Source organism: Cyanistes caeruleus, chromosome 2, assembly GCF_971803275.1.
Source record: "Cyanistes caeruleus chromosome 2, bCyaCae1.hap1.1, whole genome shotgun sequence".
In the NCBI taxonomy this organism is placed as follows: domain Eukaryota; kingdom Metazoa; phylum Chordata; class Aves; order Passeriformes; family Paridae; genus Cyanistes; species Cyanistes caeruleus.
Window position 1 is genome coordinate 6,092,186 of NC_141702.1, and position 18,043 is coordinate 6,110,228.

The 18,043-nt window shown below is 39.1% G+C and overlaps 1 protein-coding gene and 1 long non-coding RNA gene across 3 annotated transcripts in view; both read right to left on the bottom strand.

The window, feature by feature from the left end:
• RCAN2 (regulator of calcineurin 2) overlaps window positions 1–18,043 on the bottom strand; it is an 83,941-nt gene that overhangs the window by 52,250 nt on the left and 13,648 nt on the right. The gene's annotated exons all lie outside the window — the stretch shown is intronic.
• LOC111927418 (uncharacterized) lies at window positions 11,138–17,911 on the bottom strand. The gene is made up of 3 exons (XR_002863573.2): window positions 17,832–17,911; window positions 13,354–13,415; window positions 11,138–11,271 (listed from the first exon to the last, which is right to left on the bottom strand). It is a non-coding gene; the product is annotated as an uncharacterized LOC111927418 (long non-coding RNA).

The following is an 18,043-nucleotide window of genomic DNA, read 5'->3' on the forward strand; positions in this document are numbered from 1 at the left end:
CACAGTAAGGTTACAGCTCTTTAAAAATGCACTTAAAAGAGTGCTAAAGAGAGTTCTAACATTGGATGATATCCAGTGATAGCAACCCCTTCTCATGGCAAGGATAAACCCTGCAGCTGATGCAGTAATTTAGACTAGGAATGAATCTCAGTGTGCCTCAAGCATGTTTGTTTTTCTTTGACACATGGAGGCAACTGAAGACAGTCATGGACCAAGAAACATTCCTTGAAGATAAGAAATACAGCTTGAACAAAGAATAGTATCTTATCTTTTGGAGAGAGCAACTGAGAGTTACTATTTCCTGTTCTGTCAATGTCCTTGTAAACCTTAAAATCTGATGGCAATGCCTGGTTGCCATTTACAAAGTATTTTACATACACCAACAAGACAGCCAAATTTCTGAAGGGACATGGACCAGGCCATATACAGTGATCAGATTTTAAAAACAACCAATTTCCCAATAAAACAATTCCTGTATCAAGTTACAGATTGTCTCAGGGCAGTCTGCTATATATTAGACTGTACTAAGAGAAGCCCACTGAAGCCTTCAAGGCATTACATTCACTGTAGTGATGGACAGAATATATAAAATTTGCACATAAAAAGCCCCTTGCTAAGCACCAGCAGACTCCCACCAGTCTGCCAAGGCTACAAGCCAAGAAAGCGCGGTGGTCACGGACCAGGGGCACTGTGAAGCCACAGGGGCTTAAACTGAGCCCACCCTGGCAGCACCACAAACCCAGGGACTGCAACCACACTCGCTGATAAAGACACATATTCTGGCATCCCTAGAGACAGCCCCAGCTTGCTGCCTTGTTTCTGTAAAGGTACAAAGGAAAGGTGGATGACAGACAGCTTTCTATATAAACATCCACTTACAGGTAGAGTTAGCTACAAAGCTGTAAAATAAATGTTCAAAAGCTACTAAATATCACTGGATCATAGAAGGGACCTTTAAAGGTCATCTCGTCCAATCCCGCTGCAATGAGCAATCTGTCAAATCTGACCTTGGCTATTTTCAGGGATGGGGCATTTTGAAAGCACAAAGATTACCAAAGCTTTTATGGAAGACAGAGTAGTTACCAAGTACAAAATTGTGCCATGAAGAATCTTCAAGGCACTGCTAGGATTTTTTAAAATATCAATTTAAGTCTAAAGATTAATATTTAAATTTTAATGGCCCACATCTTTGACTTTTCCTCTAATGCCTTTGAGCCATTCCCCAGTTACAACTGCTGTATTTCAATTTGCTAATTAAATTAATCCGTTTATCAAGATAAACACAAAATAATTATTTTTGCTGGATTATTTACTACCATACAAAATATACTTTTTCTGAAGTAAAATATTTATGCAAGCTTAATGCTCAAAACCAACAGCATTTCCTCTGTCCCTAAAATGTAGGCAGAATTACAGGTTAAGAACTATTTTAGAAGTACTTCTAGAGAAAAAGGTGATGAAAGGAATATTTTTTCAAAGTAAAATTTTAAAAGGCAAAAAAATAACCCCGAGGTATTTTTTCTATTCTTTAAAAGTCATTATTCTCAAACAGTGATTGTATAATCCACAGGGCAGCTTCATGCTGCAAGCAACAGAATATTTTTTTAAATATGCAGTAATTTTCTGTCCAGAATTCTTTATATGTAATAATCATGGAGAATTCAGTTGTGCAGATTTTGCTTTGTCTGACAAATACTGTCAAACATTTGTCAAAGAATACTTCTTTGTATGAAGTATTACTTCCTTTGGTGAATGGGAAGCCAGAGTCACTGGTATTTACAACATGAATTTGTTAAGTAACAGAACACTGCAGAACTTACATAAATAAAATTGACCTGAAGTCCGTGCAGTTTTATATTCAAAGGAAAGAACAAACAGATCCCAGACAGAGATTTCAGTCTTCAAAATTGCAGATAACAGAGAAGCAAACCCAAGCTTCTTTCTTTCCACTATCTCAGACCTCCATTTATCAATGTACAGAATCTGCTGCAATCTGGAAAGCCACTCAAAGTGGCTGAACTAGAAAAAGAGAATCCTATATTCTCTCTATATCCTGTTTTTGCAGAATAAAGTTTTCTAACCATTCAATCTTGTCTCTTAAATTACTCTTGAGATCTCATTATTTGAGTGCTTTCTTGGTTTAGTGTATTGTTTCCAAATGTTGATAAAAAAATCTGAAAATTTCACACAAATCAAAAGCAAGGTATTAGGACAATCTTTAAATTTCATCATCTGGGGTTGTGTCACCAACTCATAAAACTCCATGACTAGACAAACATAAATACAGCTTTCTTAAATACAGGCAGAAATGTGGTAGGCAAACACAAGCCTGTGCAAATTCAACAGATATTTGGAAGATGTTTGGAAGATGTTTGAAAGAGATTACTGCAATCCATTACCTGAATGCTAAAATAAAGCAGCGATAGTTTACAGTTGGACTCTTTTTGAAGAGAATCTTTAATAGATTTTTGTCTAGTATGGTTTATTTCAAATAAATGAATGGGGGATCACATATAATAAATAATTTCAAACAGAATATTGCTAATGCAGAGAAGGCAAGATTGGTGCAGAACAAAGTGCAGAAGAAGAGAACACTCCCTCAGTGTCAGCAGCGGAAGTACCAATGTGTGGGAAGGCTGTGAATATCTCCTATTGAATTGTATTATTAGCAGCAATTTTATCTGTCATATTCATGACAACCCACGCGTGACCCATGACAACTCATGCAGCAGGTCAGCACTCACAAATCTGCCAATGGATCAAAGTCTTCAAAGCATGAAAGATCAAGATGGGGACCAAAAGCTGACCAGGACCAACAACCTGGGTAAGGTAACATAATTAGCATTTGGAAAAAGCCATTGCATTCCCAGGTTCAGCACCAGGTAAAGAAAGACAAGTGATTATGTCACTTCACAACACCTCAGCACAGTTTAAAGAGAGAGCGAGAGAGAGAATAAAGGTGACAGAGGTATGGGAAATAAATAACTCTTGCCATTGAAGAACAAGCTCCAAGATGTCTGTGGGAATGTTAACAGGACAAGATGATTGGCACTGCTGTGGGAAAGAAAAAGACAGGAGTGATTTGAAGGATTTTAAAGTGTGGGAGGGAATAAATGCAGAGCAAAGAAGGCGATAAATTTGAAACGGAAATGTAAAACATCAGCATGAATACGTAAGAGCGATCACGTTGGAGAGGGGAAAAAAGAATCCTGAGCACATTGCTATCTCACACCATTTTACATCTTCCAATACATCAGAATCATGGGCACAATGATTCACAGGGAAGACGCTTAACAGCGATGCTGAATAATGGAATAGCCTGGGAGAAAGTGTGGGAGTCATGATATCCAAGTGCATGGTCAGCTCAGCTCAGAGGCTGCGCCGGTCATTACATTCCTGCAGCCACGGAACCAGGGAAAGAACAGTTCTTGAAGTTTGCTGAGCACAGTAAAATTGTCTGGGGCTGCCACCTGGAACCAGGGCAGAGGTATTTGCAGCATACTCAGCAGAAGAGAACAAAAAAAGCATCAGAAAAGGAACAAGAGTTTGGTTGAAGTCATTCAAGTTTTTACATTGCCAGCAAAGCACACGTAAGTGAACATTACACTTACGTGGACATTACATTATGTGAATATTAAACCAGGCCAACTGGATTTAAGCAGCCAGGTAAGAACTGAGAAGCTGAATCAACTCCAGCTTTTGTGCTGATGACTCAAGTCAGGAATAAAAAAAAAAATGATCCAAGAGAAGTTAAAAAGATTCCTACCAAAAGAGCCAATGAAGCACAAACAACAGTGGGTTATATCTATTAGTAAACTGAGAATGCAGTCTCAAATCCAGATCTAACAGGGGCTTGTAACCTAAACTAAGAACATACTAGAAGCTATTTTACTTCCACAGAGTTTGATTTTGAGTAAAAACTTCAACAAGTGCCAGTCAAAAAAGTGCCCAAATTTGTGTAATAAACTCTGTGATAAAATGATTCAAAGGAGTGCTAAATCAGTATGAGCAATTGATCATTTTAAGTTAAGTGGTCTGCAATGAGAGGTCAAACAGGAACCAGGAGTAGTTTGATACCAGCACATCAACACTCCTGAATGTACCAAGAAAATTTTGCTTTATACAGAGCTTTTATAGGGATGTGTTGCATAAAGACGTTTTTATAAGGGAAGGAAGGTAAGTAAGAATCAGGGAATAGCTGCAGCTGAAGGGCAAGGCTGGAGAACATTTAGTCCAGCACCCTGCTCAGTGCAGGGTCAAACCAGAGCTGGTTGCTCAGGGTCATGCCCAGTCAGGATTTGAGTATTTCCAAAGACTGAGTCCACAGTGTGCCTAGGCAAACTGTGCTAACACTTGACCACCTTACCATAAAAAGAAGGTTTTATAGCAAACTTTTCTAATGTTTAAACTAATCTTCCTTTTTTTTCAGTTTGTGTCTGGTGTATTTCTTTTCACTGAAAACCAAGAAGAGTCTGGATTCAGCTTTTTCACTCTTCTACAGGAGATGCTTACGCACAGCACCGGCTCTAGCTGCAACCCCAGGGACACACCACCAATGTCTGACCTCCAGATGGATCTTGTGCTGCTGATCTCAACCCTTTTATCTCAGCAGCTGAGCCACTTTTCAGTCCTCCTCACTGTCTACTCATCTAGTAACTACTTCAGTAGTTTGTGCATGGGGATGGTACAGGGGACAGTGCCAAGAGACCTAAAGTCAGGATAAAGAGTATCTGCTGCTCTGCCCTCATCCATTGAGGTTATCACTTCACCATAGACCATCATCAAGTTCATCAGGCATGACTTTCCATATATTTAGCATTTCACACTATAATTTAAGGAATGAACCAAACCCTACATTTAACATTTTGTTCCCTTCTCTCATTACTTGCCCTTCTGTTCCCTCTGCTCTTTATTCTCTCTCTTCACATCTGAAATTCAACTAAGCACACCCTAGCACAACACATTTGCAGATGGCCATTCAGTAGCTTTCACAACACAGATGTGTGAAGATCAGAATACAACCCATGGTAATGTGGTAATCACTCATTATCAAAAATCTATTTTTCTTTTAAAATGTTTGAGTTTACATGATTTAGGCTCATGCTATATATGCCCCCAGGAATAAGTTTTAAGTCTCCACAAGCAGGTAAGAAAAATCTCAACTACCATACATTTCACATATGCAACAGAATTTTATAGATGCAACTATATTTGCATTTAGTTCAGACCAGGATTGTGCTTTTAAAGCAAGCCTCCTGACAACCCTCACCTATCACACTTTGTTCCACACCAGTGATCAGGCTGAATGTGCAAATTGGATATCTTGGAACAAAATTGAAGTGGAAGAGGCATTCCAGGCATGCTCAGTCCAGAGAGCACAAACTAGGTTAAGAATTGGTCTGAAATACCACAACCACACACAAATACACCAGAACCACTCTGGCAAGATCTTAGTCCAGAGACAGCTTCCTTTAGTAGAGGTTGTCAGAAAGTAAGAACTTTATCACAGTGTATTTGGCCACTATGGGGAAAAAAATTAAATTTAATCAATGCAAGAAAGATAAGGCTGGTGTTAGAAAGTTGATCTAATTTCCACTACTTCCAGTCATGCAGGAAGGAACAGAAAGTACGAGAACTTCTGATCTGTAGTAACAACAATGCACAGAAGGGCCAGGAATATGTCCAAATAAAAGTAGGATTTTAAGAGGCCTGCAACTACCCACACTCCACCTATGGCACGTTATACACAAGGAAACTCCACATTTGCCGATCAGACAAAAGGTTGACACCAGACTCAGTAAATCAGTTTTCTTCAGATGTCAGTCTTCACATGGAAGGATAAAATGCTTTACAAAATCCTAAGAGAAACACAGCACAAAGAAATGACTGACTTTTCTGAATGATCTTCAAAAGTCCAAGAACAAAAGAACAGACATGTACCTAAATCCACATTACTTTCCAGGATACTCAAATAAACTGCCTTGCAAACCTGTTTTATAGGCCAGCAGAATAATCTACCTTAGAAGAGACCTCTGGACATCTGGTGTAATCTCCTACTCAAGGAACAGAGAGCTTCAAGGTACAATCAGATTGCTTAGGGCCCTGTTCAGTTAACTTCCAAGAAAATCTTCCAATGACGGAGGTTCCTCAGCATCCTTTAGCAGCTTGATGCAGTACTTACCCACTGTGAAAACTGGTTTTTTCCTTGTAAATTTTGAGGTGGGAAATTCTGACTGGCTTTATTTACTGCCTTCTCTCCTTTCATGGTGCATGTGCAAGAAATGTCTGGCTGTCTGTTCACTACACTCACTCAGCAACAGAGAACAATTAGGTTCCTCCAGAGTCATATTCTTCTTTTTTAGGCTGAACAAACCCAGACCTACACACAGGCTCTCCTCATTATATATACTCCCCTTTAGAGCCCCTCTCCAGCTTGTTTATATCTTTTTTTGTGTGTACAGAAGACCAAAACAGGACATGCTATCCCAGATGTTGCTTCACCAGTAAATAAAATAAATCACCTCCTTCAGCTGCTGGCTCTGCTCTTGCTGACATAGCACACGATGCAGTTACCTGTGACTGAAGACTGGAATCTGAACATGTTAAAATACAGAAGCCTCTCTGTAAAAATAGAAAATAGAAATGAAATAGAGCTGGAAGCTAATTTATCCCTGTCTGCTGCATCCTCAGAGATAGAAGGGCTACCCTGTGGGGGGCTTTCCACCAGTGGCTTCCGGCACTGCAGGAAACTCAACGTGTTCTCTGATTCCCTGGGAAGTCCCTTTCCAGTGTCTCTGTAGCTTGTGCTTCTGTCTTACCAAAACTCTGTTGCACTACAGGTTTCTTCCTCTTCACCTTTCTCCTCCCCTGCTATTTCCTGCTCTGGAGGCCTGCTTTTCCCAGGGCTCAGCTGCTTCCAAGGAAGAAACAACATCTCTTTGCCTGTTCAGCAGCCCAGGTTTCAGGGTCCAGTAGCTCACAGAAGGCAAACTGAATTCTGTAAATCGTTCTCAGACATTAAAAAAAACCCCAAAACTAACAAAACCAAACCAGAGACACAAGAAATAGTACATTAATACAAAGCATTCAAATATTATGCAAATATCACCTGTCTCTTAAACACTTCAAAGAGCTTTGACTAAGGCTGACTTATCTAAATTGTGACGCAATGATCTTGTTTGTGAGTTGAGGAAGTATGGGATGCATGATCAGACCGTTAAAATGAGTTGAGAAATTGCTGAACTGACAGACTAGAAGACTAATTATCAAGTGCTCAAAACCCATTTGACAAAAAATAGTAGGTGAATATCACAAGGGTCAGTATTAGGGCAGACTACTCAGTATCTTCCAAAGCACTCTGGGCAACAAGGCAAATTGCAAAATGTGCTGAAAGCACAAATGATAGCAAAATAGTAAAGAAGGGGAATAGACCTCTGCTTTAAAAAAACAAAAAAAAATCACTTGAAGATGTAATCTGCCCAGAGAGGCTAGGGAGTTACATGGAGGTTTTCAAGAGCTGATGAAAAAAAGTCAGAGTTGACCTCAACTAGTGTTGGCAACACTCCTAAACTTGGAGGCAGAGGCGGGACCAGATGGCCTCCAGAGATCCTTTCCAACCCATGTCTCCGTGATCCTGTGAAGATATAATGCAGGAACTTAATTGCTCAAGACAGAAATAGTAATTTGGGGAACAAAAGCATACCTCAGTCTGACACATGGATGCATCAAATAAAACACTTCCCATTCTACTCAGGCAAATGGGCACATTTACCACTCTCAGATTCAAAAAGGAGTGTGTTGGTTTCAGACCTTCTCATTACAGTTTTTTAATTATGTGCATGAGGAAAAGCAGAGAGGTCTGCTTACCTGTAGACTCAAAAAACCTGAAGTAGAGAGAGAAGTTAAATTCAAAGTCAAATAACACAATATACTTTGTATTGCCAAGAGCTTAGAGAAGTCTCTCTCTTTTGACTGACAAATCTCTGAGGACTTCTCAACTGCCACTTAAATATCACTATAAGCACATTTTAAATATCTCACTACATTTACACAAACTTCCAATTACAAAATAACTCATGACAATGGCTTCTGAGTATACAAAGCCATCCTTCACCTAGCTGGCCTATAGGCTCTTCCACCATTGCCAACAGAAATAGGATGTAGACAGAGTTGAATTCCAGTTAGAGAAAACTGTTTTGCAAATAAAACAGTAACTCTTGCAGTGATGAGTTGTCTCTACCTAAAAAATTTCTTGTGCTTGGTCTGAGTTGCCTAAACTGCTCCAGTAACCCATTTGAAATCTGGCAAGCAGATTTCTTGCTGCTGTTCTACTAGTCCAAGAAAATCACAATGAGCTTCCATACAAGAATTAGTTTCCTGAAGGTTGCACACACATTACGTGCATATGCACATGCAACACAGAAAATCAAACAGAAGAAAAATTCAGCTGGTAGGAAAGTTTATTATCTGCTCTTACATACTCAAAATACAGAAAAAAGTAATCATCACACTCAGTTCATGCAAACATATTATGCTAATCTTTTCCTACATGCAGAAAACCCCCGTTTTTAGTTATTACCTTAGAGCAGAAAGTTAATAATTAAAAGTTTTGGCTTAAGAGTCATTGAAAAGTCCAGGTTGCATAAATGACATGGTATCACCAAGATTATTTAAGGTATTAGAGGCACATGAGTCATATCTACCTAAAAAAACTGCTCTAGTGTTACATTATTCGTTTTGGTTGTGTTTATTACTCTAGGGTCTAGAACATTGTATTTGGCACTGTACTAACAAGCATCATAGACCTAACACACATAAGATAATCAATAACCACATCAAAGAGATCAGTCCTTCCATTCACAAGACTTGAAAATTGTACTTTTTTTCCCTTATGTTTTATGCATCGAAAACTACTGATGTATTTGAATATTTCAGGAAGCATTCTCTTCAGTCCATTCATTAACTACCTTTTCACATTAGACAGTGACTGTACCCACTAGGCACCAATTAGCTCTCCTAAGTATTTCTGTGCATATCTGGAGGACATTCCACCTCCCCCATAAAGATAAGAATACCAAAGACTTCTCCCCACCCCTTACCAGTCAAGTGCAGAAGGCACAAGTGATATATTCTTAAATTAGAAGATTCAAAGTTAAAAGTGGAGCTTTTTAACAAGTTATTTTTACCAAAAACAGTCTCCTTAGCAATGCTGTGCTATGAAAAGCACAAGTACTCAGTCTTCTCATTTTGCTCAAAAAACACTGTAAATGTATTTAAATAATGTACTACTACATATTTAAGCTGATCCCATTCATCTAAACTAGGATGAAACTTTATCCATCGTATGCATTACCTTGCTTTCAAATAATCCTATACATTTCAGTAGGGCTTTGCCAAATAAGACAATAAATATGCATAAACATGGATCAGATTTTAATCATCTTAATGCAACAGTACTTCTCCTCCTTTACTTCACCAAAATGAAAAATAAAATGATGAGGAGCTCCTTAAAACAGCCAGGCTTAAGTGCCTTAAATCATTCCTGGATTTTTTCCTGGACATTTGCTCTGTACAAGTGCCTGACAGGAGGCTGTATTCAGGTGGTCTCTTCTCCGGGGTAAGAAGCAACAGGATGAGTGAAAATGGCCTCAAATTGCTCCAGAAAAGGTTTGGATTACACATTAGGAAAATATAATAGGATACTATATTAGGAAACCCTTCACTGGAAGAGTTGCCAGGCATTGGAAAAGACTGCCCAGGGAATTGGTGGAATCACCCTCCCTGGAAGTGCTCAAAAGAAAGGTGGATGCAGCATCTGGAGACATGGATTAGTGGTGCCCGTGGCAGTGCTGGGTTAATGGCTGGGTTCCATGATCACAGAGGTCTTTCCCTCTTAATGACTCTGTGATTCCACTTATCACAACATCCAGCTTCAGTAGGTGGAATTGTAATGCAGTCCTGGTCAGGAGTGAAAGATAAACTTGTATACAATTTGGGACCCAAGCCCTAAATAGACCAATCATCATTTGGTTTTGCTTCCTCTCCACAGCATGGACAGCAAAGCTGCACCATGACTGAGGATTTGCTGGAATCTCACATTACAGTGATGGAGCCCTGGCCAGAACAAGATTTGATTTACAGCAGCCCATGACGATGGTATTACATATGTCACATTTATTAGGATTGAATTCCTTCTCAGTAGATACTCACCAGAATTCAGTTGAGTGACTCAAAGCAATAAATCTATTTTAGGTTTTAAAGAAAACTATGACAAGCAAGACAAAAAAGAAGTTGCCTTTAAACCAAATTTAATCAGTGGGCTCTAAACTTCTCTAGGGTCTAACTAAACTATTCTCCTACAGTTTGCTCCTTCTCTCAGCTTTGTTACTAAGTTAGGTGTAGTCACCTATTTATACCACTTTACCTGGTAGTGCTGCTGGTATGGTCACAAAGGACAACAGAACATATTTTACCAGGTTACCAAGCAAGCACAACACAAATTATTTCAGTCTGACTTCCTAGCTATATACAGGATACCATAGATGGAATAAACACATGGAATAAGGAAAGACTTCAAAAATATTGAAGATAAAATGCTGGAAGTTTATTTCAGGTGCTGAGCCACACTACACTGTGGAAATTAAGATCTAGGTCCACCATAAGCAAAAACACTGCAAAAGAAATCTGATAATAATAAAAATTCCCTGTAAAATTATTTTTGCAGGGCTGAAATGAAACTGAAACACATTTAGGGCGAACACTATTGTTCTAACTCCACAAAACAAGAAAGGATTAAAAAATGCATTTTGTATTTAATATTCCAGTGGTGGCGTATTTTAAACTCCATTCCTTAACATGTACTCTCTTTCCTTCTTCCAACAGCAAGTGCTGTGTGGTGCAAGGACGAGTCAGCAGATGGCACCCACGAACCAGAGCACACACACCCTGATGGCCTTTAGCTCACATACACTGGGCTGGGTTATTCACAAAAACCTGGGATTTCTTTCTGTACCAGCCAGGATCTTCCCTTACACCATATAAATGGTCTGTGTATAAATCAAGTTTACATTCACTACCAAGGTGACTTGCTGCACAATCATCAGTTGCAAGGAGATGTCAAAAAGAAGCAAACCAGTGCTTTTCACTTTGATAATTTTAATCTCAAACTCCTCAATATCAGTGTTTTTACCCCAGTTTACATCAGTTTCTGTTCAAGAATGCCAACTGCAGATATTCCCTTCCATCTTTCCAAACACACACATAAGATACAACCTCAAAAACAAAAAAGAAAAACAAATCAACATACAGGTGGCAACTTAGGTCAAAAACCAGAAGGCATTATAAAGAACCTAAAATTCTCTTAAAAATCAGTATCACAATACTGACATAACTCATGTTTTTTAGGTCTAGGGTTAACAGCAGTCCTTATGCTATAATAATGTGGATAAAGGATAGCTGAAGGTCCCTCAACAACAAAATAAGATAGGGAGGGAACCTGCTAATGTAGAAGAAAAAGCAAGACGGGTACCAAATATTTCAAGGAGACTGGACTACCCAGAAACTCTATACTGCATATTTGCAGTACATAAACCACCTAAAATTCTAAATATGCCACTGTCTTCACATAACTTTCACCTTACAAAGAATTTCCTGAAAATCCAGTGCCTGTTATTGTTCATGTTCAAACTCCATCACCCCTTCTGCCCTTTAGTTATACCACTAGAAAGTAGCTGGTTTTCACACAAAACTAATTCTCATACCAATTTCAAATCTGTGCAACACTATGTTTTTCTTCTTCCTCCTGTTAGTTAGAGAAAGAACAGGCTGGAAAAATACAGAGTTGTGCTGGGAATGGAAGACATTCCATTGAGAAAAATCTCATCCTCACTCGAGCTACTGATAAGGTGTACATCCATCTCTTTCTGTTTCACGACTGACAAATACCAGATAAGGATTTAATTCTTAGACCTGAAGTAAATACATGGAATACACACACGTAGCTTGGAGCAGCTATTTTAAGCAGTTGCTTTTGTTGTCGCCACATGGCGTCAATCACATCATACATTTTAGATCAACAGAAAGACTGTGATGCAGCAGGGTTCTGAATAGATAATCAGAACTGTGCTTCAGTATGTGACAGCTCCACCAAAAAAATTCTCAAAATCTAAATACACGCACAGGACAAACTGCATTTGCTATATGTAGGTCACAAACCAGCAGGGAGTCAGAAAAACTTCCATTCAGAACTGTAATGGATTAAGTGATGGATTAAGACAATAAAACAATTTATTTGGGAAATAGTTATTAAAAAGGCATAAGCTTTTTTATTTAAATTATTTGAAACTGGAATATATAAACAGGAAGACAGATTATATGCCTAAGAAACACTTCTATACCATTTGTGCTGTGTGTTTTCCCCTTTTTACTGTGAGGCAAACAGAAGCCATCACAGGAGCAGCTGCATCACAGAGGACACAGTAGGTAGAATGAACACCAGGTAAAGAAATATCTGAAAGGAAGACTTGTACTTAAAGAGGCAAAGATAAAGGGATTTCCAGGAGGACACAGGAAGGAAGGACAATATAACAGCATTCTGTGATGTATTTCCATAGTTTCTGTTGGCAGCAGCAGACTTTAAAAGAATTTGGAAGCATCTGTGACCAAATCCCTCAAGTCAGATAGTCTGAAGCAGTCCTGCATATTTATTCAGAGGAACAGGACCACCAGTATGTAAGAATTGAATGGGTCCAGAAGTTGCTCTTTTACACATCTAATATTATATATCCCGAATTGTATCTCTGCTTGTTAGGGAAACATTCCTGGGAGAATCCACACAGAAGCTTTGCAAAGAAAAAAAGGTGAAAGTAAGCAGTACCAACTTGTTGATGTACATTAAAAATGTTTGATATCACATAGGAGGCAGCCCCTGGGCTGTGTCAGTGCTCTCAGTCTGTACATGGGTCTGTCCCAGGATCTCAAAGAAAACCAAGTAAAAATAACTCCAGATCCCAAATTGGCAGAAGGCTAATTCAGATGGCCCTGTGGCTCAGTGCAACACAACCTCAGCCACATTAAATACACATTTCATTCTCTTCAAGACTGCTGGTATTTCAGTCTGAATGAACTGACTTTGCTTTCAGTCAGGGATACCACAAAATCCAGCTGTTTAACAAAAGCAAACAAATAAACAAATATAAAAAATAATCAGCATCCAAAAGAGCTATGAAGAATGAAAATGGAAGAGATGTGCTTCTTGACTTTATCACAGCTTTTGTAAGTCAGCCCATGGTACACATCAGCCTGATATTGAGGCCTTAACACAGGGGACATCTCCCCCCGATTTAGGGCTGGTACCTTATTTCCTCAGCGTCTTCTGAAGTTCCCAGTTTGTTCTTCCCTTGTAAGCCAGCCACACACTGGAAACACAGGGATGAAACAATCAGATTTCTCCCCAGTACTGGTTCCAGTAATATGAAATGGAAAATTTCTCTATTCTGCATGCTGCGATGTCTTTATGCTTTTTTAACTCACCACAAGGCCACATAAAGCCAACACACACAGACTTGAGTCCACCCTGCTGCAGTGCAAGAGTTGCTTTCATTACTCTCTTGCCAGAGATACCATATTTTTTTTTCCCATTTTATTGTCAACTTCCAGCTCATTAGTCCCTACCACATGGAAGGCTTAGAATCCCTCTGAGACAAACACATTAAATCTACCATATCTGTAATACCTCTGCTTCTGGATTAAGTTTCAAAGCCCAGTACAAAAGTTATGTAACTTAAACAGGGTAGGGTGTCCAGAAAATGCAATTGAATTAGAAGAAAATAACCTAAAAGTAATCACATTAAACCAAAACAATTTTAAAAGGTACATTCACACACACTACACAGGAAACTGAGAACTCAAAATCCTCACTGGTGGAATGGTATCAGCAGATCTTGTTGCCTGAGGATTGGACCTGAGAACAAAACCATGGAGAAATCTTTGCACTACTGCAGCAAATGCTAAAATTTCCATCAGCTGGAAAAGAACGAGGAATTCATCTGGCACAGAAGAAAACATGTTTTCAAATGCACAGAAGTAACTGATAATTAATTTCACCTTGATTCAACTATGATCTCTCACCTTTGTGCTCAAATCTGTTGCAGATCCTGTCTTAATTAATGCCACAGTGTTAAAGCTGCCATCTCTCTCTTCTCCACCCTGTATTTTCTCACACCACCTCCCCATACCCCTCATTTTCTAAGACAATATTCCTCTCCAAGCAGTATTTTTTACCCACCTCTATTAACCATTAGTTTATTTATTGCATTTAACTCTTGCACAGTGTTAACACATATTTTATATGAAATATTTGAGAAATTCCCTTAAATAAGTGGTAATTAGAGTTGTAATTTTACTGTTTTGAATGTGATTAAACTATAATGTTGTTTCTGTAAATGCAGTGTCTTTATGCACTGCTAATGAAGGCTGACCTTCATTTAGCAGTCTTTTCCTTGGGCCAGAAAACTGATATCAGAACTTGTGGTTGGATTAGGACCTCTGATGCTATTAAAATAAAGAACAGCTGCTGCTCTAACCACATTAGAATGGCTTTACTGCACTTTTTGATTACTATCAGCTAGAAAAACAGGATTTTTGTTGACTTCAGAGTGACAGTTTGTGGAGGGAGAAGGGCAAAACTCTGTTTGATCATTAGCAGATATTTGCTGATAAGAACTACTTAGTGGAACAAACCAAAGACTTTTCTATAAATTACATAGAGGCAGCTTTTCCCTTGGGGAGCTGTAGTTCTTGCTTGTGTCAGCAGATACCAGAAGGGTTCACTTCTTCCTTTAATATGCAATGTGCCAGCATCAGTTTCAATGAGACCCCAAGGAAGTTCCTGCAGAGTTCATGGCTGTGCTTTATTCCAAGTGTGACCTGCTATCTTATCATCTTTGCTTTTATTGCTTTATAAAAGCATGCCATGCCTTAGATTGCTAGAAGAGAAAAAAAGAGGAAAAAACCCAAACAGGAATAACACTGGTCAAGAATAGTAAGTATCACCGGTTACAATAAATCTTATCGTTCCAGAAAACAATATATCCTGCAACCATCCTGGAGAAGAAAAGCTCAATATTCTGTGTACAGTCAAACTCCAGCATTTTCAAGAAGGATAATCAAAAGGAAAACTCCATCAACACCAAAACTCTGTCAGCAGAAGCCCATGGCTGAAACCCCATTCCAGCTAACCCTGGTGAAGTTCAGAAGAAACCCTCACACCAGCCTCAGTGTTCCCGGCCAGATCCAACTTCCTCAAAGATCAAAAGGCATTTGAGTCCAGGAATGTAGTTCAACCTATTACAAGAGACAGACAACTGCCAAGTGGAATCGTAACCTAAATTTATACAGTGCTTAGGGATATCTGAATCAGACCTACCCACAGTTTATCTTACAGTGGCCATTGTGCCAGAGAAAGAGAAAGGAGTAATTAAAAGGATAATTTTTTACTGACTTACACTCAAGACCTTGCAATTCCCTATAGCTCCCAGAGCCTGTTTACTCATGTCATAACAGAAAGCCCTCATAAACCTTGGCATGAATTTATTAATACATTTGTTAAAACGTCTCATTATTCAAAAGTCTGTATTTTAGTAGAACATTATATTCCTGTTAAAAAAAATAAATAAATGGAAATACTCTGAATGGTCCTTTCCCAATAAAGATTTCCCACCCATCTTGGTTTGAGATAACACGTTCCCTCTAGACTGCAGAGTAGAACACAGCCACAGAAAGCCAACACTAGAAAAATTTTTCCATAGTTGCTCTTAAAGAAAAAAGTACGTTTCCAAATTTAAAAAGCAGACAGTAAATGCTGTCTTGTGTGTTCTGGAAAGAACATTAATCAGGTTATTTTTGTAATTTACAAACAACTAGTATAGTTAAATGCTTTGAAGTACTACTTCAGATTTCAGCTGCAAGGAATACAGGCCTACCTTTAACCCAGCTGGTCTTTTGCCAGGCACGTTCTCCCATCGAAACGGGCATTTGTGTTACCAAAAGCACTGTGCATGGATGGGAAAATAACCTCAAGTACTGTAACAATTATTAGACAGCATCCACATGACAAACAGTGGCCTTTCAGACCCAGAAATATTTGTTACTAAGTTTTTGGTTGGTTGAAGGGGTTTTTTGTTTAAAAAGAAAACACCAGCACCACCACAAAAGCACCAAACCACATTTTCAGAGCAGGACTGAACACTGATGTAATTCAAGAATATTCAGAGCTGATTAATTTCTGCATGCCAACAGCATAATCTCCAGAACAACCCAAGAGAAGATGGAAGGAATGCCTGAACTAGACTGACAACTCCTTACAGCTCCTTCGGAAATTCTGCAGAGCACCTCAGAGGAAATTACCATCAGACCCTATATACATACATAAATGCAAGTTGTCTTGTTAAGAGCTACAAGAGCAGCCTTAAATCATCTCCTTATAAATATGCATTGACATTCTGAATATGCAAAACACTCCAATCAAAATTAACTCATTTTCTGCCTCTGAACCAGAATGCTCAACAGATCCCAAATGTCAATGAAGGTGAACCTCCCTAATGCCCCTTCCCCAGTAAAACCTCAGCTCCTTATGGTTACTGTGGCTTGAGCCCTAAGGAATTCCAGACACTGTGATGCTTTGTGGATCTTATTGCCAGTCATGTTTAGAGAGTTCACATTCTATAGTACATCAAACTTCATGAAGTTTCTGCTTTTCTTATCAGAGCTCCTCAACAAAACTCACACCTGACCTGTGAGCAAAGCACATGAACAACAGCTACAGGGAGGAGCTGCGACTCCACATCCCATTCCATATACCAACACAGAGCTGGATAACAAGGTCCAACAGCTACACCATGGGGGGGTAAAAGGGAGGTTTATGAATGACAAATACAGAATCATTGAACAGTTTGGGCTGGAAGGGATATAAAAAGATGATCTAGTTCCAATCCCTGCTATGGGCAGGGACACCTACTAGACCAGGTTGCTCCAAGCTCCAACCAAGCCAACCTTGAACACTTTTAGGGATGGAACATTCGCATTTTCTTTGGGCAACCTGTGCCAGGGACTCACCACCCTCACAGTAAATAATTCCTTCTTAATATCTAATGTCAACCCCTCCTTTGGTTTAAGGCCATTTCAAGGCCAAATATCAACAGCTTTTTCCAGTTGTAGAGAAAACTTCTATAATGAGGCTGGAAAGATCAGGCTTGCACTCCAGCAGTCAGGTGGAATATGAGATGCAGAGCATGGAAGATCACAGGTGTTTTCAGACAAAACACTCTATTGCTCAGAGATGGTTCACAGGAAAAGCATTTGAAATTAGTTACAGAAAAAAAATGCAATGGAAAAAGAACTTTAGATTGCATATTTCTTACAGCAAGAATAGCCTCCTAAAGCTTTATTTTAGTGTTTCCATGATCATACAAAAAAGGAGTGCTTGACTGTCTGCAAACCAGCACCCAGGGAAAAGTGCAGAATAGGATTCCAAGGGGGCAGCTGTGATTCATGAAGGACACTGCTCCTGCAGCCTCTCTTTGCAAGCCCTCTATATTTTCATTTTATTAGATGCACAGACAAGAGTATAGTAAAGAAACACTTCCATTTTCACAGAATGCCAGGGAGTAACACTGATCCCATTTATAAAGCAGGACAAAGAAAAGAAGGTAGATTCCACAGCATGAGGCACAGTCTGCTTCAAGTGGCAGCTTCTGATAATGTTATCATATCAACCACCACCAACCTTAAAAGGTAGAAAAACTGAAAGTAAAACAAAGCAACAGCAAGTATACCAGGAAGGCAGAGTGAAGCCTGCATTCTTTTCCAGCCTTAGAGCCTGACTTCATCTTTGCTAGGGTGACCTTCCACTGAGTCCAGGCTTGAATACTAATATTAGACTAAAAAGAAGTGTGCCACCCTCTAAATATAATTATGACTCAAGACCTAGAGGCTTCAGTGATGTAATATGAACAAAGAGATTCTGACTTCACAATCTAGATGCTTA